We start from the raw sequence: 24,923 nt of genomic DNA, 5'->3' as shown, positions 1-24,923 counted from the left end.
TGCCCCATAGATTAACATTGGCCCGAGTGCAATGCGTTGTTTTTGTGCCTCTAACTCGTCCGCATTTCTCTCTAGTGTGACTCCAGCCTTAAAGGGGTCTCCGGTATGGAAGTTAGGGTAAATCCCTCAGCACTCTGATTCTGACCCCAGGCTTCTATTAAAGGGATCATTTGTATGGAAGTCAGGGCAAATCCATCCAGCGCTTTGGTTTTTACCCCAGGCCTTTCTTAAAGGGATTCCTGATATGGAAGTTAGGACCGTTCCACTCAGTGCTGTGGTTCTCATCCCAGGGCCTCTTAAAGGGATTATTGGTATGGAAGTTAGGGCAATTCCACAAAGTGCTCTGGTTCTGACCCCAGGCCCCTCTTAAAGGGATCCCGGTACAGAAGTGAGGGCAAATCCACTCTCTGCTTTGGTACTGACCCTAAGCCTCTCTTAAAGGGCTCTCCGGTTTGGAAGTTAGGACAAATCCCTCAATGCTCTAATTCTGACCCCAGGCTTCTATTGAAGAGATCATTGGTATGGAAAACAGGGCAAATCCATCCAGCGCTTTGGTTCTGATGCCAGGCCTTACTTAAAGGGATCCCCGGTATAGAAGTTAGGGCAATTCCACTCAGCGTTCTGGTTCTGACACCAGGCTCTCTTAAAGGGATCCCCTGCATGGAAGTCAGGGCAATTGCCTTCAAATCCTCTGGTACTGACCCAAGGCTCTCTTAAAGGGATCTCCTATATGGAAGATAGGGCAAGTCCCTCAGCACTCTGATTCTGATCCCTGGATTGTATTAAAGGGATCATTGGTATGCAAGTCAGGGCAAATCCACTCAGTGCTCTGGCTCTGATTCCAGGCTCTCTTAAAGGGATCCCCGGTATGGAAGTTAGGGCAATTCCACTCAGCACTTTGGTTCTGACCCCAGTCTCTCTTAAAGGGATCATAGGTATGGAAGATCGGTCAATTCCACTCAGCACTCTCATTCTGACCGCAGGCCTCTCTTAAAAAGATCCCCGATATGGAAGTGAGGACAAATCCACTCTGCACTCTGATTCTGACCCCAGGCTCCTCTTAAAGGCATCCACTCTGCACTTTGGTACTGACCCCAGGCCTCTCTTAAAGGGAATCTGTCACCCTTTTTTTCGGCTTGCAGCTGCCGGCATAGACATCGGGGGTTTATCTACAGCATTCTGTAATGCTGTAGATAAGCCTCCGATGTAACCTGAAAGATAAGAAAAACATGTTATATTATACTCACCGGGGTGGGCGGTCCGGTCCGGTGGGCGTTGCGGTCCGGTCCCCTGTTGAGGGCAGAGCAGAATTCTGCAGTGCGCAGGCGCCGGACCTATCCTGATGCCTGCGCACTGCAAGACTCTGCTCTGCCCTCAACAGGGCAGAGCAGTGCACTTGCGCTGCAGCCATTACAGGACAGGAGAAGAGGATGTCATAGCATGAAGAAGGGAGGCGTCGGACCGGACCAGACCGCAACGCCCACCGGACCGCCCACCCCGGTGAGTATAATGTAACATGTTTTTCTTATCTTTCAGGTTACATCAGAGGCTTATCTACAGCATTACAGAATGCTGTAGATAAGCCCCCGATGCCTATGCCGGCAGCTGCAAGCTGAAAAAAAGGGTGACAGATTTCCTTTAAAGAGATCTCTGGTATGGAAGTTAGAGTACATCCCTCAGCGCTCTGATTCTCACCCCAGGCTTCTATTAAAGGGATCATTGGTATGGAAGTCAGGGGAAATCCACTCAGCACTCTAGTTCTGACCCCAGGATGATGGGATGATGTTGGATATTAGGGGTAGTAGTCCGGTGGCTCTGGCTGATGGGATGAGGCGGGATGTTAGGGGCAGTAGTCTGGTGGCTCTAGCTGATGGGATGATGTGCGATATTAGGGGTAGTAGTCCGGTGGCTCTGATGGAATGATTCAGGATATTAGGGGTAGTAGTTCGGTGGCTCCGATGGGATGATGAGGGATATTAGTGGTAGGAGTCCGGCGGCTGTGACGGGATGATGTGGGATATTAGTGGTAGTAGTCCGGTGGCTCTGCCTGATGGGACAATGTGGCATATTAGGGCTAGTAGTCTGGTAGCTCTGGCTGACGGGATGATGTGGGATATTATACTGAATGTGGCTATGTGGAGTGGGCGTGGCTCTTCACTCAGCTTTATATATAGATATAATCATTATAATTTGTTATAACTAACCGTAGTTAGTTACTATGCCCAGGTAAAGCCAGGCTCTTCAGCTAGTAGTTTATAAAGTGTATTTGTTAATTTTCCCTTCAACCTCATGAGTGGCAACTAATTGTTTTCAGGGGGCGTGCTCTTTTTCTACCTATGTGATGTTGGCCAATCACACGCAAGTGGAGTCACAGAGGTCAAATATACAGAATACACCCTTAGAGAAGGTCAAAACAAGAATTATCAGTGTGACCCACTGAAAAAATCTCACTCCTCTTAGTTCCTGGTTGTACAGCATAGAGACTGTTGGGGAGCAGCATGAGATGAACTTGGTGCACATCGTTGTATGAGCAGCACTGGCAATCTATATCACCCTAAAACTAATGCAGGTAGCTGAACAATGAGCCATATTTATTAGGGAGTAGGTGGCAGCTTGTTTTGTTCATGGAGGTGTAAACCATAGGAAATGAGCATAGTAGTGGTATTAACTACTTTTGGTGTTCTATAATGATTTTTATGCATCGCTGCTAAAGGATGTAGTGTGGTGGACAATAGGGGCTCAGATATACAATCATTATAACCAAGAAAAGTACATAATGCAACTGCTCTGCTCATTGCCTAGAGATGGTAGGGGATGAGATTTGGAAGCGCGAATAAAGGAGATCAGAGCTCACATAAAACTGCTCTGCCTGTTGCCTAAGGGTTCAATGCCATAATAAAAAAACAGCTGCCCACTCACTAATAATCATGCTGACAAAAGGTCATTGCTTAGGGGAAGATTGATAATATGCCTCACTACCTCTTCAAGGTTTAGAGCAATGTAGATTGCCAGCACTAGCACTTTTGTCTCCACATAGGAGAAGTGAAGATTTCTCAGTGTGGCAATGTTGAGAATCTTTGTTTTAACCTTCTCTGGGAATGTTCTCTATTTCCAGCTCTGTGGCACCTCTTGCTTTTTATTGGCCAACATTACAGAGGTGGAAAAAGTACACACCACCTTAAAAGAATGTGTTACCACCCATGTAGCTGAAGGGAAAATGTACATATTATTTGCATGTAAACTTTAAAAGCTAATATCTTGGTAACAAAGAAAATGATCAGTTACTAGTGTTGATCAAATAGCTTCGGATAAGCACTTATCAAAATAGCTATAATGCTTACCGAAGAGCTGCCTCGGGAACCCGGATACCTGGAGCATTCCCGATAATCAGCTGTTCGGCGTCACAGCTGAATGTGTCGTGGCTGTGTGACAGTCACAACAACATTCATGGAGAGCCTGTTTGTTGGACTCACCATGCATGTATTGTGACTGTCACCTAGTGCTATAGCTATTCGGTTGAGTGCTTATCCAAAGCTATTTGATAAACACTTATTAGTAAGTGCAATTTTTTTATTGAAACTCAATTTCAAAAATTATTTTTATCCCAAAAAATGTATATTTAGGCAAAAATGAAATGTCCCCAAAGTGTATATATCTTAAATAGCTTTACATTGCTTAGCATTTTATTTTAAGGGGGTTAATATTAATATACAGCACTCATAATGGACTAACAGGAGATATAAGCATTGAGGGTGAATTTCAAACTTCCCTCTGGCTTTATAGTTATGATCAGGAATTTCCTCTGTCTAGCTTACATTTCTTTGTGCAGGATTTGCTATTTATTCAATTGTCCTTTGAATCATTTCTATACAAAAAATTTAATTTAAAACAAGCATAATATGGGCACAATTTAGCACCTGTATTATAGCCACAAGTCTAAATCAATTATTGATTAAATGACACAAACTGAAAGGATCATACAATAAAATCCCTTTTCCAGGATCTATTGTATGATGAAAAAAAATTGTTGTTGTAAAATGTGTGTAAAAATATGAGTATATTGAGCTCATGTGAAGCTGGCCTAAGCAGAATTTTTTAGAAAAAGTAAAAAAAAAAAACTATGTAGCTGTTTTTAAAGGAGTCTTTAGTTTGGTGAGCTTGATATTCTTGCCAAATTTGACTTTCTTGGCTTATCTGAGGTACAGTCTGCTTTAGTGCATGTGCATCGACTTCATTAAAAAAGAAAGCTGCCTTCTTGTAGGATTCATACAATGGATCCTCATTGTTATTGAAATTCAGCCTTTTCCCCATATGGAACTCTCATTGCCATCTCGACACTGACTTTTTCTATGTGAGAGGACTTATGAATGTTTCCTCCTCCAGAGATGAGACCTTTGCTGCTCTATAGACCAAGCATTGATGGTTATAAAATCAACTGAGAGTAAATCTGTCACTGTTGAATCTTGCCCAGTCTCTTGCTTATACCTACGGGAATTTGGCTGAAGACTGGTTAAAATCTTATCACCGGACTATAAAGCAGAGCTGCTTTTCAGTGGCATGAACTAAAAATAAATTATGTCCAAATTCTAGAGTATTTGTGTCATTGCCGTGCCCAGACAAGAAATTCTTTCTAATTTCAGCCATCTGTTCGAATCAGGGTGCCAGTGAAACATTTCACTGTGAGCTCCCCAGCTGCTCTTCTGTTCCTTCCTGTCAGACTAGCTTTGGGAGTATTAAAAAGCAATTCAGTAAATGTGAGGGTCTAGAGGAACTCACAGCCAAGTCATATCGTCTATCATCAGATTCTTAAAAAATGATAACATAGTAATTTAATATGAGAACTGCCTGATAGTCGGTGATATTGCATTTGGAACATAAAAGGTTAAAATATTTATATTATTCATAGATTTATATGCTTTATTTTCATGTATTTTTATGTTGTAATTTTTCTCTTGTTTCTGTTTAGTAGAATGAACACTTCTTAGGGTGACCAGAACTATAAAACGGTTTTTTCAATAAGATAAATGGTTAAAATGATAAAGGGCTTACTTAAAAAAGCACCATTGCAGTTCACCTGTTATTAAAAATCATCTACGTTTTCAAGAACAAAGGGATTTTTATAATTTACTGCTTCTTCTCCAGGTTGCATATCAAATAGAACATTTTCCAACTGATTCTTGATTAAAATATTTAAAAAAACTTTTATTCCACATAGTAGAAATTGCCACTCAGAATAAATCCAAGCATGATGTAGTTTTCTGCGTGTTTCAGATAAAAAAAAATTCCTTAATCAAGTCCATGATTCACAACTTTTTTCTAAGTCTGAAACATGTAGGACACTACATTATGTTTGTATTTAATGTAACTGCCAATTTTTACTATATGGAATAAAAGTTTTTTGAAATATTTGAATCAAGAATCAGCTAGAAATTCTTCTATTTGTTATACAGTCTTTGGCCACAAGGGGCATGAGTGACATTTCCGTGCCAAGAATTATTGAGGCCTCACCTAAAGTGAGCTGGACTACACCTGTTTGCCCTTGACTACGTTACCAGACAGTTTATTGGAGGTGATTGTTCTCCTAAATAGCGCAGTGCGCACAAACTATTTGCTATAGAGCTTGTAATCACAGCTTTGAAGCTGGTCAGATCACTGGATTTAGCCAGTTTCAGTGTCTATCTTGTTCTCTTATGATGCAGAGTTAAAGTTGCCTCTACTAGGAGCTTTTCAGACTGTACAGTTTGGACCAGCAACTCAACCATGTGAACTGTTAATCTTCAGGAGCGCCTGCCCCTCTGAAATTAGAAAGTCAGGAGGCTATAGAATGGTGTGCTCCTGAATATTGATCTTGAGAAAACCCCTTTATGGGTTAGTCCTGCCTTAATTTTTTTTTACTTTGTTGGATCATAATTTGGAGAGGATTCATTCAAGAAATCTTCCATTTTAGGAATATATTCTCTATATTTTTGGTTTGGGGTGCTGATATATAGTGTTTCACATAAGCTTATATCAGTGAACTGTAATCGATGTCAACTATGAAGACATTATTACCATCCACTTCATAGCAAATCCCTTCTTTTTTATTTAGGTTTACATCAAAAAAATATACAATGTGGGTAGTTATTTTGTATTAAACATGATAATATCACCAATTTTAAAAATGTGATTTTGTGTTAATCTGCCAGGGAATCTTTATGCTATATGTGTCTAATGTGGCCGCCCGGTAGTTGTTATATGGCTTACAGGTTTTTTGTCATGATACCAGTGCTGGGTGACCGGCACTGCTGGGGTTAATGTTCTGACCTCAGTGCAGACTCTCACCTGCACACCTGGGACCTATTATGGTGGCCTCTCATTGGTTCTGGGGAGGCTTCTTATAGCCTCAGGAAGATCCCATCCCCCGTCAGTTATACTTTCGCCCTTGGCATTGTGTGGTGACCCCTGAGTGTGTTAGTGCTGTGTTCTGGTTGCTTGATTCTCTGTGTACGACTCGGTCTGTTCTCTGGATTTTGCTTTGGATTCTGCCTGGTACCTTCTACATCTGTTTGGTTTTGATCTCTGCTTGGCCCTGACTATCCGTTCTGTCTCATCCCTGGTACTTTACTGATATCTTGTGTATGACCTTTGGCTTTGTCTGACCTCCCGTCTATTTATCCCTCCTGTACCTCGTTTGCCTGTTCTGTGCATGACCCCCACTTTGCCTGACTTTGAGTTTTCTACTTTCTTTGAAAGCAGGACGCTAAGCCCCACCCCCTTGCAGGCACATGACCGTTTACATGACCGTAGGTCCTGTGCCGGCTTGCTAAACTTCTACATTCCGGTCCTGTGCATCTTTATTTTCTGGCTGTTTTTGTCCCCAGGGGTCCCTACGCTGCGGGTGAGTCCCTGCTTAGCAGAGGCTGTACGCCAGCACTGTCAGGACCCTGACATTTTTAAAGTGAACCTATTAGCTGTTTTGGCCAATATAAGATGATTATAGAATGCTGTTGATAAGCCCTGAAAGGCAGTGGCTGCATTACATTGGGCAAACCTGGTAACAGGTTTCCTTTAAGGGTGTTTATAGCATGGGACAACAATGTATTAAAAATATTTTTGTCAGAAATTGGAGTCCCTAAATAAATTCAATACAATTTGTTCTGGAAATTTGATTTGCATTGAATTTATTCAAAGAAAATTGAATGTGTTATTATTCTCTGGGGCTTCATGAGGTTCGAAAGCATAGTAAAGAAAAGTAGATACAAATAAGTAAATAAATTATCCTCATCCTTCCTTTACCTGTCCAGCTGCTCAGCTCCATGTGTTGTGAGCAATCTTTTTGTATTGTGTGCCGTACATGTTATGACATCATGGTGGCAGAGTCTGTGCCGGAGATACTGAAGATGGCTGAGTGCTAAAAGATGATAAAAGTGTCACAGACTCACAGTGAAAACTTAACCAAAAAGACATCTGGACTAGAGCAATGCTGCTCGGCCGAACACGTGAGGACTGGATGAGCATATTTTTAACCCCAATCTGGCTGTTTAGAATGTGGCCAACCATTTGGCTGAACTCACTCCAAGCAATCACAGAAAATATAGATTCAGTTGACTATGAGATTTTTATAAAATTCAAAGCAAATTTCGCATTGCATCAAATTAATTCACTCATCTCTAATCATAAATGTTTGATGACTTAAAAACATCACTACTTATAAAATCAGAGATTCGAAAAAGGAAAAACTTTAAATAGAGCAGTCGGCAAACATGTGGAACACCACTCCATTTAAAGTCTTTAGGAACACTGGTGAGAGCCGAGCACATTGTTTGCCTGTTTCAGTCTCATAGAATGGAGCCGCAGGGTGCATGATTGACTGCTGTTCCATTCAACGTTCTCATCACTGCAGATTCTCAGTAAGAAGGAACAAGTGACTCGCGAACCCCATTCTACTTATCTGTGGAGGTTGCACACCCCTGTAATGTAACTCCAATTCATATTACTCTCATCAATGAAAAGGTTAATTAGCATCTTCAGAGGTTTCTAGGCTTTGCCTAGACTAGATACCTTTTATAGAGAATCAAACCGTTAAGAGTTAAATTACAAATTCAGCTCAACTGTATATCAACGCAAATGCAACTTTATTTTTATATTTATTTTTGGCAATGAGGTCGGAGCTTTTTTCAATGTCTAATTATTTTAATGATTAGTTTCTAATGAATTAATGGGGTTAATGTTCATTCACTAAACATAACGGCCATGTCCCCTGGGTGCAGACAATGACCACAGTGTGGTCATGTCATTTGATGTGCAGATGAAACTATAACAAGGGAACATTTTTGTAACAAATGTCAGTATTGGATAAATGGAAATAAAGTCTCAAACAGGATATGCATTCAGAAAAACCCTATGGATATAAAAATGTAAAACATATAATAAAACACAACATAAATCTGCATTTTGTACTTTTGTACGCTCATTTCTTTGTACCCTGTATGGATTTCTTTGTACAGATATAGCAGGCCAATGAGTGTAAAGTTTCTTCTCTGGACAGTATTTGAGTGGTCTTAAATGAACATAGACATTCAACGACTGCCTTCCGGTGATCACAGTGCACCACAATTACTATACTGTACACTATTTTTGATGGAACTCTTCCAAAAGAGTGATAATTTAACTTTAGTAACAGCATTTGTTATTGGGAAATCGTTTTACTTCAGGAAACTTTGTCTATAAGTGCATTGGTGACTTGTACTGCTACTCAACCTATTCATTCTAGTGATTGTCAAGGTTAAAGGGGCTTCATTTCCAATATTCAAATATTGACCATCTGAAATTTAGTCCAGTATATCCCACTAAATCCAAAATAATGTATTTTTCCATAGTCCTTGAATTAGCCATTGATATTGGTCTACCCATTGAAGGACTGTTTTGCCTACCAATGTGTATGGTGGTGTGTTATGAGCTCATTTTCTGCTCCACCAGTTGAGAGTTCCCCTTCCATTCTCCCTCTGGTGGTGACAGGAGGTAGAGAGGTTGGCTTAAGTGGTAGTGATCTGCCACCTGGTGAGGAAGATGATGATTGGATCTCTGGAGGATCAGAATGGATATAAGACAGCTGACGCCCTATCCTAGTGCTGGTGATTCAGTCTGCTTCTCAGGTCTAGGACTCAGCTCTGTTCCAGTCTTCCCAAGATAAGTTTGTTTTTTGCTAATGTTCACACTTGCTCTTGTTGGTCATTTCAGTTTTTTGTGTGGTCAGCCAGCCCGGCTGGGCTGTGCTGAATTTCCACACTTATTTGCCAAATTGTCTTTTTTGTCCCTTATTGGATTGGCCTCTTTTTGCTCTGTCTCAGAATATTTCAGAGTGCTGATATAGTGGGAGAAGTCTAGTGACTTCAGGGATTATTTTGCTATCAGTTGTGTTGGACATTTTTGTAGGGTTTTTTGGCAGATTGGAGACAGTATCTTTCCTTTCCTGTCCTTTCTAGTTAGTTTGGCCCCATCGTTTGCTCAGCCTATTTTCCTGCCTTTGTTTGTGTTTTCATCATGTTTAACCGTCAATATATGTGGGGGGCTGTCTCTCCTTTGGGGTCTGCTCTGGGGCAGTTAGTTTTCCTCTTTTCCTGCTTTAGGCTTATTTAGTTCTCCGGTTGTGACGAGGCATCTAGGACTACCGTAGGAATGCTCCACGACTGCTGCTAGTTGCGTTTTAGGATCAGGGGTCTGCAGTCTGCATAGTTACCAATCTCTTTCGTTTTCTGAGACTTAGCTTGTTTGTTTTTTATTTCCTCCTCGGCTACCCGTTCATAACAGTGGTGCATATACTTGCTGCAGATGGAATATGGGATGATATGAAGGATCAGGCTTTTAGATTTGTCATGCTTGATCCTTTTGATTTTACAGCAGATAATCCTCTGTCAAAGCAGCAGCATCCGGCAGCAACTTACTCTCTTTAGAGTGATGGCATATTTTATCAAAGTTACCGGAATCTACCACATAAAGCCCAGTATTGGCCAGTATGGTGTCTCAGTGATGAGAACTGTTTCTTTGCAGCCCTGGGGCTCTGGGTTCAAATCTTACCTGGAACAACATCTGCAAGGAGTTTGTATGTTCTCCCCGTGTGTGTGTGGGTTTCCTCATGATTCTCTGGTTTCCTCACCACACTCCAGAGACATACTGATAGGGAATTTAGATTGTGCAGACAGTGATGATATTATCCAGTATGTAAAGTGCTACCGAATGTAATGACACTATATATGCAATGCCTAATAAAGAAATAATTGTTGATCAACTAGGGCAACAAAATAATGAGCTCTATGGAAGATATTCCGCTATCATTGTATATCAGCTCTGGTATATAGCAGCAATTAAAGATAAAGAAAGGACGTGAATGGCAAATCCACCCTCCCCCTCAAGCGTTCTTGTCTTTCATTCATGGCAGCAGATGGCCCTAGATATACTGTAATTGTTTATTTTCCATATAATGACCCAGATGCATTGCTGATCGAAACAGCACAAAATATATCATTCTATATTCCTGTATAGGCAGTTGATATCTCCTTTCCTCTCTTGAAGGTTATTTGAGGGATTGCTAATATATCTACTAATGTAGCCAGTAATGCATATAGCCGCCAAGGAGGCTCCCAGCTGTAGCAGAATTTGACATTCTGAGAGCTTATCAAATGAACAGTTATTTTTTAGTCATTAGTAAATTATTTTTTTATTCTATGCACTGAAAGCATTCTCTCTCTTCCTGAGTGGATGCACAAATGAATAGAAATACTTTATTTTTCATTGACTATGTCTATAGCTGAAGCTGCGATATGAGCTGTTCTTAATGGAAAATTGAGATTTTGAACTTCAGTGAAATTGTAATATATTTCTTGACTGGACTCTGGAGATCTCATTTATTTACTCACATATGCTGATGAACATTTTGCTTATGCTACACTGAAAGCAAAAGTTAACAATTACACTAAAGTGATATTTGCGGGAATGGCACAGAGACGTTATTATGGAGGACAGAGCCAATGAGACATTGAGCATTATACATCAGTCATGAATATAATTCAATCATTTTGGAATCTTTAGCTATTGTGATCATTAACAGGGTGGCACTTACTCAAGATTATTGGAGTTTAATGGATATCCATACTGTTTGTCCTCTAGAGAAATCAATTTCATTCTCATCCGAATCTCTGCTCAATTCTGCATTTTGCTACAAAACCAAACACATGTCCTTGGAGCAATGTGCTGTGCCTTTGCCATCCAATAACTAGACCATGATCATTTAGCAAGATGCCAGCAACTTAATCTGACAAATTGACAGCATCGGAGCAACACAACTGGCAAAGTCCTGCATGACTTCACCCGGAAGGACTGGACTTTTAGTAAATGGTTTAAACAGATTCTGATGCATTGCAGGGTTTCCAGGAATGAGGGAGTTCTTGCTGTTTTCTTTGTAATTTGTTGAATTTTTAAATTCTTTTTTAAATTATTTACTAGCCCAAAAATGTCACCCAAGTTTACAGAGTATTGACATTTTATTTTAGGAAAGCATGTTTATGTAATCATTAATTATAGGGGAATAAATTCCACCTTCGCCAAAAGAGTCTGATGCACATGTCCCGGTACTTTAATATTTAATTTCTCCAACATTTATCAATTGCTGAACTGTACAGAGACTGTCATGACACATATGACAGTGTTATGTGTGCACTGTATCACTGCAATTTTTATGCGCTATGGCTTTTATTCAGCAATTTGATTTTTTTATAGTTTTTGTCTTGTCTTTCTATTCACAATGGCAGACATTGCAGCACATTGACAAAAATGGGTAACTTATAGTGACCGATATGTCTCTGAAGCTGAGAGCGAATGCTTTGTCTTAACACTTCAACTATGCACCTGTTCAATGACACTGGATGAGCACAAGAGCAGTCTCAGTGTCAGTGTGGATGCACCCAGAAGTATAGAGATTGAGTGACTTCAGCGAGGAACAGAGGGCGTTCTGGCATGTTTTTGGTGTCTGCTGAAATCAACCATGAGAGTGCGCCTCAGCCACATTTTTTGAGCACCTGCTATTTCATGTTAAGAGTGTCGCTGCACTCATCCAGTGTCAATGAGTAGGTACAGACATGCTAAATTATATGACTGTCTTTGTTATGCAAACTGGAGTACATGATTGTTCATCAAGGCATAGATCACATCAAGGTGCACCGATGCGCCCTCACATGCATATACAATGGGTGCAGAAAGTATTCAGACCCCTTTAAATTTTTCACTCTTTGTTTCATTGCAGCCATTTGATAAATTCAAAAAAGTTCATTATTTTCTTATTAATGTACACTCTGCACCCCATCTTGCCTGAAAAAAACAGAAATGTAGAGATTTTTGCAAATTTATTAAAAAATAAAAAATAAAATATCACATGGTCATAAGTATTCAGGCCCTTTGCTCAGTATTAAGTAGAATCACCCTTTTGAGCTAGTACAGCCATGAGTGTTCTTGGGAATGATGCAACAAGTTTTTCACACCTGGATTTGGGGATCCTCTGCCATTCTTCCTTGCAGATGCTCTCCAGTTCCATCAGGTTGGATGGTGAATGTTGGTGCACAGCCATTTTCAGGTGTCTCCGGAGATGCTCAATTGTATTTAGGTCAGGGCTCTGTCTGGGCCAGTCAAGAATGGTCACAGAGTTGTTCAGAAGCCACTCCTTTGTTATTTTAGCTGTGTTCTTAGGGTCATTGTCTTGTTGGAAGGTGAATCTTAAGCCAAGTCTGAGGTCCAGAGCATTCTGGAAGAGGTTTTCATCTAAGATATATCTGTACTTGGCAGTATTCATGTTTCCTTCAATTACAACCAGTCATCCTGTCCCTGCAGTTGAAAAACACCCCCATAGCATGATGGTGCCACCACTATGTTTCACTGTTGGGATTGTATTGGGCAGGTGATGAGCTGTGCATGGGTTCTCCACACATACCGCTTAGAATTATTACCAAAAAAGTTCTATCTTCATCTCATCAGACCAGATAATCTTATTTCTCATAGTCTGGGAGTCCTTCATGTGCTTTTTTAGCAAACTCTTTGTGGGCTTACATATGTTTTGCACTGAGGAGAGGCTTCCGTTGGGCCACTCAGCCATAAAGGCCTGACTGGTGGAGGGCTGCAGTGATAGTTGACATTGTGGAACTTTCTCCCATCTCCCTACTGCATCTGTAGAGCTCACTCACAGTGACCTCTCTCACTAAGCTCTTCTCCCATGATTGCTCAGTTTGGCTGGATGGGCAGGTCTAGGAAGACTTCTGGTGGTCCCAAACTTCTTCCATTTAAGGATTATGGAGGCCACTGTGCTCTTAGGAACCTTGAGTACTGCAGAAATTCTTTTGTAACCTTTGCCAGATGTGTGCCTTGCCACAATTCTGTCTCTAAGCTCCTTGGCCAGTTGCTTTGATCACATGATACGCTTTTGGTCTGACATGCACTGTGAGGTCTTATATAGAAAGGTGTGTGCCTTTACAAATCAAGTCCTATCAATTTAATTAACCACAGCTGGACTCCAATGAAGGAGTAGAACCATCTCAAGGAAGATCACAAGGAAATGGACAGCATGTGACTTAAATATGAGTATATGAGCAAACGGTCTAAATGCTTATGACCATGTGATATTTCAGTTTCTCTTTTTCAATAAATTTGAAAAATTTCTACATTTCTGTTTTTTTTAGAGTCACGATGGGGTGCAGTGTACATTAATGAGAAAAAATGAACTTTTTTGAATTTACCAGGTGACTCTAATGAAACAAAGATTGAAAAGTTAAAGGGGTCTGAATATTTTATATTACCTACTGTGTATATAAATAAAGTCTATTGACAGGGCACATTTGTGTAGAATAATATATTTACCACTGCTCTGCAGAGGAAACAGCGGATCTCCATTACAAGTATGTGCAGTTGATTAAGTTTTATATCTGGATCGTATTCTTCACACATTTGTATCTACAGAGGGGCACCCACATGTAGCTTAGGTAATTATTACTTAATTATTATATAATTATCCATATGTATTTATTTATTGCTAAGTTACCGTTGTGGCACATATATCCTTGTGTTCTTTCATCTTTTGTAATTGGCTCTGTAATTGTAAGCGCTTTGCACTTATATTTCTCGGTATGTTTCCCCATGTATTATGCTATTTTTAATAATTTTCATCTAGACAACTGTACTTTTTTTAAATAACTTATGTACTATTGGGGAAGCTCTTATTCCTATTACCATCTCCAGCATATTTATCACCTGTTAAGCGTTTGATATTTGAGCTTTATTACATCTATGAACAATAATTATACATACTGCCCCTTTGATTTTTCCTAGCATGATGAGTCTTATTACCTGTAGTGCTTTTGGGGGAATGTATTTATATATATTTATATATATATACAGTATATATATATATATATATATATATATATATATATAAAAAGCTGTATTTATATATATTTATATCACATAGTTGAGGTCTACCTATGATGTAAATTACAGACGCCTCTCATCTTTTTAAGTGGTGGAACTTGCACTATTGCTGACTGACTAAATACTTTTTTTCCCCACTGTATATACAGTATATATATACAGTATATATATATAAAGCTCAATGTGGGTGTGTGTGTGTATATATGTATGTACAGTATGTATGTCCAGGATTGGCATCCCCACCGTCGCAGCTACAGCCACAAATTTTGGCACAGTCAGTCGTCTTGACCCCAAGAGCGTCATCGGCTATGTGGTGAGGTGAAATTTTAACCCCGCGCGTTCCAATTCACCAAACAATTTTTCCCCATCTACATGATGGGGTAAAAGTGTATGCACGTATTGGCATCTGCACCGTCATAGCTACAGCCACAAAATTTTGCACAGTCACACATCTGGAGCATCATGGGCTATGTTGTGAGGCAAAATTTTAACCCTGCGTGTTCCAATTCACCCAAAAATTTTGCCCCTATCTACATAATGGAGAAAAGTGAAAGGAAAAGTGTTGGAGGCAAATTGACAGCTGCCAGATGTGAACAAGGGGGACTTAAAGAATGAGAGCGATGGCGCCAAAGAGTATGTACCGTACAGTTGCTAAGGTAGGGCCCTGACATGGGATACTCACCACACACAGGGATATGAACACACACACAAAATGTGCCACACACTACCACATGCTTCAACACATATACCACCTTCAGCACACATTTCACCACACATACTCCAACCTCGCCACATAAAAGTCGAAACACAAAAGTCCCCAGACTCGCCACTCAAAACTCGCCATGCTGTCCCAGAGCTGTTTAAAAGATGAAAAATGAGCTGTGATTGGTTGCTATCAGCAACAGTTTTCTTTGTTGACAGTTGTGGTAACTGAGGCCTATTATTATTCTTATCATTTCTGTGGTGTTATCGTCTATTAGATACACGGCTCAGCAGATAGTATCACACAGAATAGGATTAGATACACGGCTCAGCAGTCAGTATCACACAGAATAGGATTAGATACGCGGCTCAGCAGACGGTATCACACAGGATTAGATTAGATACACTGCTCAGCAGTCAGTATAACATAGGATAGGATTAGATACATGGCTGAGCAGTCAGTAACACACGATAGGATTAGATACACGGCTCAGCAGAAAGTACCACACAGGAGAGGATACTTGGGTAATCATTTAGTTTATTTGTGTTGCAAATCTGTAGTGTTGAATATATGATGTGAAATGTTTTTATGTGCAATATAATCATTATAATTTGTTATATCTAACCACAGTTGGTTACTATGCCCAGGCAATGCCAGGCTCTTCAGCTAATATATATATATATATATATACTAGCTGAAGAGCCCAGTGCTGCCCAGGCATAGTAACTAACTGTGGTGAGTTATAGCAAATTATAATTATCCTCCATCCCATAGTCCCGTTCCCATATACCCATCATACATATCCACGATCCCATAGGCCCATGCCCATATACCCATCATACTTATCCTCCATCCCATAGTCGAGTGCCCATATACCCATCACACATCCTCCATCCCATAGTCCCATGCCCATATACCCATCACACATCCTCCATTCCATAGTCCCATACCCATATACCCATCATACATATTCGCCATCCCATAGTCAAGTGCCCATATACCAATCACACATCCTTCATCTCATAGTCCCATCCCCATATACCAATCATAGATATCCGCCATCCCATAGTCCCGTGCCCATTTACCCATCATACATATCTGCCATCCCATACTCCCGTGCCCATATACCCATCATACATATCCTCCATCCCATAGTCCAGTGCCCATATACCCATCACACATCCCCCATCCCATAGTCAACCATTATGACATCATAATGAGTGGCGGGGCTTGCAACCTATGATGACATCAGCATCGCCATGGCAATCATTATGACATCATAATGAGGGGCGGGGCTTGATACACACACACTTTTCCCCATTATGTAGATAGGGGCAAAATTGTTTGGTGAATTGGAATGTGCGGGGTTAAAATTTCGCCTCACAACATAGCCTAGGACACTCCCGGGGTCCAGACGTGTGACTGTGCCAAATTTTGTGGCTGTAGCTGCGACGGTGCGGATGCCAATCCCGGACATACACACATACATACATACACACACTTGAGCTTTATATATTAGATATATATATATAAGAAAATGCAAGGTATCCTAGGGACTTAACCAGCATTAACTTTGTTATCAGACAGCTATATAATAAAACTGTGTTAGGTAACTCCCAAGGAAGGCGACATGCTAGTCAGGTAGAAAATGTGAAATGAGAAAGCAGCACCAATCTTGTCTTTCACAAATACTGAGACATGAAATGTGAACACAGCAAGAGACTTGAAGAATAACAGCCTTGAGAAAGCCTTCATAGCCAACACATTGGCGTTTTCTCACTTGTCATTCCAGGTTTTAACACTGCTGTTGATTTATACTTTTTTTTTTACAATTTTCTATGGTTGAGTTTATGTTGCGCAATGATATGATCTAGTGTGTTAGTTTTTTTCCAAATCGCATTTGGGTGTGTTTCTTTCACTGATATCAATTATTTTATATTTTTGCAGTACATTTAGCTGCCTGGAGAATTTGTGGCACCATACAAAAAATATCTTGTGAACAGCAACATATTTTACATTGACAGAACTGTCAGCAGGCTCTGATGTGGGGAGATGTAGCATGTTTATGTCACTGTCACTTTTTTATCATATCTTCAACAACTACTATACAGTTTTGAAAAGTTTTAATGACAGCAATTTTTTCCCCTTACTACATCATATTGCAAACATTTCTTGACCCATTCTCCTCGGAGGCAAGACAAGCCATGACTCGTCCTCTCTATAAGGTCTGATAGGCTCTGTACACAGTAAGGTCTTTTCATAATGACCAATGACACCTATGATGGACCAATTTTCAGATTTCAACTAATTAGAGAGGACCTAATATATTAGAGTGGAATAGAATTCTACTCAAACTATTTCAAGAAACCTCACTTTGTAATTTGCCTCCATATAGATTCAGCGAAATAGAGGCTGTTAACCTCTATTTTGCCAAATAAAAAGGTCGATCAAAAGGATTAGAAATAACAAAAAATACTTAGGCTAAGTGCACACGTACCGGAACTCTCGCGGAAATTACCGCGAGAATTCCGGAATTCCAGTCCGCGGGAAAACTGCATTTTAAATTCCCGCGATTTTCCCGCGGAAAAACTAGCATTTTGCAAGCGTATTTAGCTTGCAAAATGCTAGCGTTCTCCAAGCGATCTGTAGCATCGCTTGGAGAACTGATTGACAGGTTGGTCACACTCGTCAAACACAGTGTTTGACAAGTGTGACCAACTTTTTACTACTGAGGCCGCCTATGCAGCATCAGTAGTAAAAGATAAAATGTAAAAAAAAAATAAAAAATGGTGTTATTCTTACCTTCCGACGTCCCGCGCATCCGTTCCCATTAATCCTTTGCGAAAATGCCCGCGATGACGTCCGTTCTCGCGGGATCGCGATGTCTCGTGGTAATTCGCGATGACGTCGCGCGAATGACCGCGAGACTTCGCGATCCCGCGAGACTGGACGTCATCGCAGGCATTTTCGCAAAGGACTACTGGGACCGGGAGCGTGGAGAGAAGCGGGAAGACTGCGCGGGACGTCGGAGGGTGAGAATAACAATATTTTTTATTTTTAAATTCTATTTTTTACAGGGATATGGTACCCAAAGCCCGGAGGACAGTCTCCTCTCCTCCGGACCGTGGGTACCATCCGCCATTGTTCTGCTTACTTTCCGCATGGTGTGCAGAGCCACATGCGGGAAGTAAGCGGAACAATGCATTCCTATGGGTGCGGGATCACCGCGATTCCGCAAATTAATGAGCATGCTGCGGTTTTTACCGCGAAGCGATTCCGCCGTGATAAAAACCGCAGCATTAGCACAGCATTGCGGAATCCCATAGGAATGCATGGGATGCTTATTTTTCGCGTTTTCGCTGCAAAATCGCGCAGTTAAAACAGCCGCGGAAACGCGAAAAAAACGCCACGTGTGAACGCAGCCTTATACTCACCTTATTGTTCAGCTCACTGCCCCCTTGGCTCTTCACTATCACCCCTTCTGTCCTCACGGCATGTAATACTGTTTCCATGAACATTGAATCCCTGAAATTCTTCATGCTAAGCCAGAACTTCTGGCTTTGATGAGACTCAGGTCTTCTCCATGCATGCGCACTCAAGGTCACATCGCATTTCATGCCCTTATGTGTGCTTGCACTGAACTGTCCCATACCTCAAAGCTGGAAGTCTGAGACTAATGTGAAAAGGCCTGGTGATTCAGTGTGAACCACTGTGATAAAAAGTTGCTCCAGTGACCGAATGGATTATGGTCGGGAGCAGAGCAGCCGGATAGGTGAGCGCTGATTTGAGAATAGGGATTCTTTTTATTTTTTATACCTTATGTTTTTTAATCCTTTGCGGTATAGCTATACCCCAGAACATAAGAAATTAAATTAAATTTGTGGACAATAACTTTTCTGTAAATTGAATTTCCTCGGATAAACTGACTGAATAGGTAAACTTCAATTTCATCTGTACAACTAATCATGATGGATTCCATTAGCTTATAAAGACTCAGTGCTATGCTTTCCTTTGGTAAGGCGGTCCTTCAGAAATAGCAGCTCTAAGATTGTCGTATAACAGTAGTCGTCATGATATTGAATGCTAGACTAAGTGCACATTACATTTCTGCACTACGCTCAGCATGTACACTGGGAGAAAGTTCCCATTCTCTACAATAATGTTTTCATTAGCACCATTCACTAGGCGGAGGGCATAAAAGTGCCATTTTAACCTCCATCAGGATGGTATTCATAGGTATGTCGTTTATTCAACTCTATAAGAGGGCAGAGAAAACTGTGCCATCAAAAAAAAGCACGATTGATGGATTCCATGTCATCCATTAAGAGTGTATACCACCCGAATACTTTATATTTGTTTATGGAGCTATTATATTATATTCTGATGCACAATAATATATACAAATTGACAAACCGATTCATTGTCATATGTATTTAAAACCAAATCACATATGGGAGCAAATAAAAAGTGGTTCAATGAGACCAACAGGTAAAATCTACATAATTGTAAGTGTATTAGAAGTTAGTTACAATATTTAAGTTCAAAAAGAGAAAGCTGAATGACAAATTCTACTCTGCTACCTGTGTATATAAAAGTTGTTTACGTTGCTATACGAAGGGCATCAGGTCTACTGAGCACAGCACAAATAATCCAAATCTGTTTTCCTAGTGTCCTTAACAAAACCCATTTGTGGATATTCTTGTCTTATTACTAAAGTGTAATTACTGTTTGCTAAGTAGTCTAAATCGCCCAGTCGCAATCTGTCTTGTAAGGGGCACTTGAGGAGAGGTTTTATTAATAAATGTCCGCTTTGTTCACATGCAACTAAAGAGAGCAAATTCAAAATTCTATTTTATTCCTCCCTATTTATAGAACATTTTAAGAGGTAAATCTAGTGTAAAATGATGTAAAAACTATTTCATGCAAAAATTCATGATGAGCAGATTTGGACTTTGCTGTCCATGATGGTTTTTAAAAAAATGCAAAAATTTAGGAAAAAAATGCCTCAAAGGAATTTCTACAGTGCACAGTTATGAAAAAATAACCAAAAAAATAGTATTTCATCAAGAGAGAAAATATTCCCTTTATCACCATATATACCACAATAGAACAATATTCCTAGCCAGAAAAAGTGTTTTTTTTTAAAACTTAACCTTTAATAGTTAATTTTAAGAAGTTAGTACCTCCATAAAAGCATGTGTAAATATTCCACACACAAAAGAAAATTCATTAAAAATAGCTAATGACCTTACTCCCTGTTTAGGAGATATAATATATATCAATTGCAATTGCTCCCTGTCAGGGAAGATCAATTATCAAGAGAAAATACAGATTTTAGTTATTTCACAATATATACATCCATAGACTATCTCCTCCACCGTATTCAAAGAGATACTAGTTTCAAATGGGAAAAACAGTCAAATCTGGTAATCACATTTAAGGAGAAAAAGGAACATTCTCACCATTTGTTGTGGTTATCCTTCATATCAATATTCTCTCCTATAGCGGAAAAAAGAGAGCCTGGAGTCCAGTCTTTTCCCGGTCAGTCCCTAGGTTTTTGACTGACCCTGGTCCCCAAAGCTCCTGCTCTTACAAGGGCAATCCACAGCTGGCCCGGTCACCTAGCCAGCCCTGGACTGACCCTTGTTGCCTCCCGACATGTTTCTTCAATACAATTATTCATCAGGGGAATGGCACTTATAGTCGGGAGCAACTGAGCAGCATGTCCTTCCGCACAAGACAAGAGGCAGTGGCTTGTTTTAAAAACAACACTTTTAACACTTTTTCTGGCTAGGAATAGTGCACAGTTATGCCTCAATGTATTTGTTTGCATCTTGTAATTTTACAAAAGTTTCATTTCAGATTTTTTTGATTATTGATTTCACATGAAATTTTGTGGAATAGAGATGAGCGGTTCGATTGACAGTACTCTGGTCCAGCGTTTTACCTTACCAGGGCGGCACTAGATTTTTCAGGGCTGCCGAAACATTGTATGATGTAATACACAGATGTTGACATGCAGCCCTGGCTAATCAAAAGCTGCTCCTGGGTCCCTGGAATGTAAGAGGCTCACTGGCCTCTCATCTAGCTCGAAGGTGCCACTGACCTGGAAGCTGGACCAGACTCCTGCAAATCAATTCGCACATCTCTCTTGAGGAATATTTGTAAAATATTACCTTCTGCATAGGAAACAAGCATGAATGTTAGAATTGTCCGATCAATACATAGCATTGTGAGACTTGTTGGTGTTCTGACTTGACATGGAAACACAATAATATCACATAATTCTAAAGCTAGCCATACAAATGAGATAACTGTCAGATACATGCTTGTTTGACCAGCTATCTCTCCCAACTCCCAATGCACATGAGGGCTCAGCTTGACCAATCGTAAATAGATATGGAGATAAAAGCTGGTGTTAGATTTCGATATCAGAGGCTTTACGCACCTAAAAACAAAAGGACAGAGTTTTAAAATTCCAACAGACTGATCTTTCTCTTCTCCAGCATCATCTATTATGGAAGAATCGGTAAGTCACCAAAACTGGCAGGTATAGAAAACTTTCATTTGATGTATATTGGAGTCTCCCTACTGTACCCAAGCAGATGGCGCACCATGCTTCAACCCCAAATCTGTATGTAAATTTAATTTAGATTTAGCAGTACCTTATTTGTAAATGTGATGCTATTGATTTTCATAAGGAGTCCCAAGCGGTGCTCTTTTATGACATTTGGGTTGTGGCCTTGAAAAGAGACTAGTTATCAACTGTGAAGAACTTGGAGAAGGCTTCAAGAGTGATTATCTTTCATGAGCGCACACTTTGTGCTGGTTACTGTGTTTTATTTCTATGTTGAGATTGCGAGAAGACCAAATTTGGGTAAAGTACCTAGCAGTTATTGTTTGTTTGAATTTAAACGGATGGACTACCCAGATATCACTGTTGGATAAAGATGCCATTATCAATCTTGTCGAAGCCATTGATTGTTATAGAAGTTTGGCTATCTTGTAGATTGCTACTGTTGCAGGAGAATTGCTGGCTCTAGTGCTTTACCCACTGCTCTGGGATGCATTGTTAATAATGACAGTGCCTATACTCTTATGGACTACTATAAATTTTGTGTACTGAGGGCATTGACTTACTGCAGGAGAGTCTTTCCTTGCCTTTCCTCTTGGTTAGACATACTGTATGTGAGTGACATGAAATATCAAGCTTAAGAAAACAAATGAACAAATATGATTTTGTCATATTTTGTCAGGAGACATTTATATGATATGTGTTCCACTCAATAGTTTAGATGTGAATTGTAGAGGATTTTGCTAGTCTGTCATGATAATGTACTTAATTTTTATTTTGAGAAATAGATTTGAGGAAAGGTAACGGTGGACACATCTGCAAGCCAAGGGCAGTTAATTGATTGCTGCTCATTTCTTTGAAATAGGTCAGCATCATACGCTGTATATAATGTCATGCCAACCAACGAGTATGGAGCTACCCCATCTAACATGGCATTTATTACATTAACATTTGCAATGTAACATACATGTCCGCAAGGTGAGTAATGCAACGTCCATGCTAACTATCATACAGCATATTGCCTTTCAAGGATAGCCGGCTAAGTACAGACATATGATTTATCTGTGTTCTGAAAAAAGCAAATATCACTGCATTGGAAAATAATCAGTTTACAGTGCAACATGCACCATTAGTGCTATTAAAGGATATCTAGATCCTATCTGCACATTGCTGGAAGAAAAGCGGAACAGTGGGGAAAGGTAATAGATAAGGAAGATCATGCATGGTGTTGGTGTAGCCTGGAGTAAAGGATGTGTGGACTGTTCGCATTACTCTTTTCCTGGCTGCTACAATGCCTGCAGAGTTAATTCCTGAGAAAGTAATTGACGTTAAAAGTTTATAGGGTAATAAAAGTTTAATTTAGAGTAGGCAATAATGTGCCTATCTAAATGACAGGGCTTTTGTTTAGATTTTATTGTAACTCACCGGGATTTCGATAAACTAATCTGAGCAGTAAGTGCATCACATGTGGATGAGGATTAAATGTATATCTGAGATTTATTGTATCTATTTAGATGGAGATTTTTATTTTTATTATTGCCGTATTCTAATATTTATGCATTGATCTACAGTATCTCCGTGGGGTTGAATATCCAATATTGTTCTGTCTTTTAATTTATGAGACTATTTGATGATTGCTAACCCTTTACGTGCAGCAATATTATCATTTATCTTTATTTCACTAACTCCTAATGCCTTTACTAAGTCTGGCTCTGAAGAACATCTGTCATGGAAATACTAGCTGGACAAGCTTTCGAACATAAATATTTTTCTTTAGGGGAGAAGTATTTTCTTCTTATGATGTAAGTTGTCATTTCACTTATTTTAATTTTACTTAATTTTTTTTATCACGGTGACCACTCATGAAGAATTTCAGGGATTATCCTCCAGCCCAAATCACTTGAGGCTTCAAACACATCAGATATAGGCCAAACCATTGATTTTGTTGGATTAGCTGACAATCTAATGTGTATGGTCCTCATGACTTTCCCAAATTTCCCATGACAAATGATGTTGGGAAAAATTAGCATATGGCTATTGGGATTTCAATAGTCTAATCTTTTGTCCATTGGGGAGATAAGCTGTTGCCAGATGATTCTAGCAGCTGCTCTCTCCTAGGGAATACAGGATTGGGTGAGCTGTGGATTCCTGTTTTGGAGTCAGGAGAAATAGTCATCAGCTAAATGATTGTCCGCTCATCAGCTATGTAATGTGCCTGGCCAGCTAAAGTGTCCTTTCACAGGACCTGATAGTGAGGTGAATGAAAGCTTTTTCTTGATCAATGGCCCATGTAAGTAAGATCAGCCAGTTGGATCAGACCATTTATGTGTGACAGAACGCTAATATTAACCATCCCTGTCTTCATACTGTTTACATAAGCTTATGTTAAACATCCGGCCTTATATAAAACCACTTATTCATGGTGCAACAAAGATGCCAGTTTTTTATGAGAAAATTATGGAAATCATGATGGAAATTGACCAAATTTATGATAAGTCAATATGGTTCATCAGGCTTCGTCTGTGATGATGCAGATATAAACCCAACCTTAGAGCATATAGTGTGACTGATTTGTCAAAATTGGCCTCTCATACACCATATTGCTATGCAAAAGTGGATGTAATGCTTCAAACATCACTCAGCAAGTAAATATGGCACACTCCATAGACTGATTCAGGTAGCGAAACTACTTAAAATAGTTCATACCTTGGCCAAAATCTTTGAAAATGTTCAGGAAAATACTAAAAAAGACAGAAGATTTATTAAACACTTGCAAAAGAGTATTTAAGCCATCATTAATAGAAAAATACCTCCAGTTATTATTATACATCTACCCTGTAGTAGTCACTGAAAGGTAAATCTAATAGGACATGCTGAGCAATTTAGACATATAGTCAACGAAGCAATGTATAGCTGGACCAAGTCTGTAAGAGAGCAAGAGGTACTCTTTGGTAATGGTATTCCAGTACATCTAACAGACTGGGGCTCCTAGTAGGACTGCCTTAGTAAAGCTCTCTTGGAATCCTAAGACTAACTTCGCCTATAGGGACACAGCTATCATTTTGACAATTATTTTTATGATCAGAACATTGTATTGGGGGTATATAGAGGTAAGATATGAATGTGTAGACACCTGTAGGCATCACTATGTAGTTTGCACAACCCTGATTACATGCAGAGCTTTAATCCTGCAGGGTGTAT

Source organism: Dendrobates tinctorius, unplaced genomic scaffold (assembly GCF_039654945.1).
Source record: "Dendrobates tinctorius isolate UK_male_01 unplaced genomic scaffold, ASM3965494v1 ptg000084l, whole genome shotgun sequence".
NCBI classification, from domain to species: Eukaryota; Metazoa; Chordata; class Amphibia; order Anura; family Dendrobatidae; genus Dendrobates; species Dendrobates tinctorius.
This window is presented reverse-complemented; position numbering follows the sequence as displayed.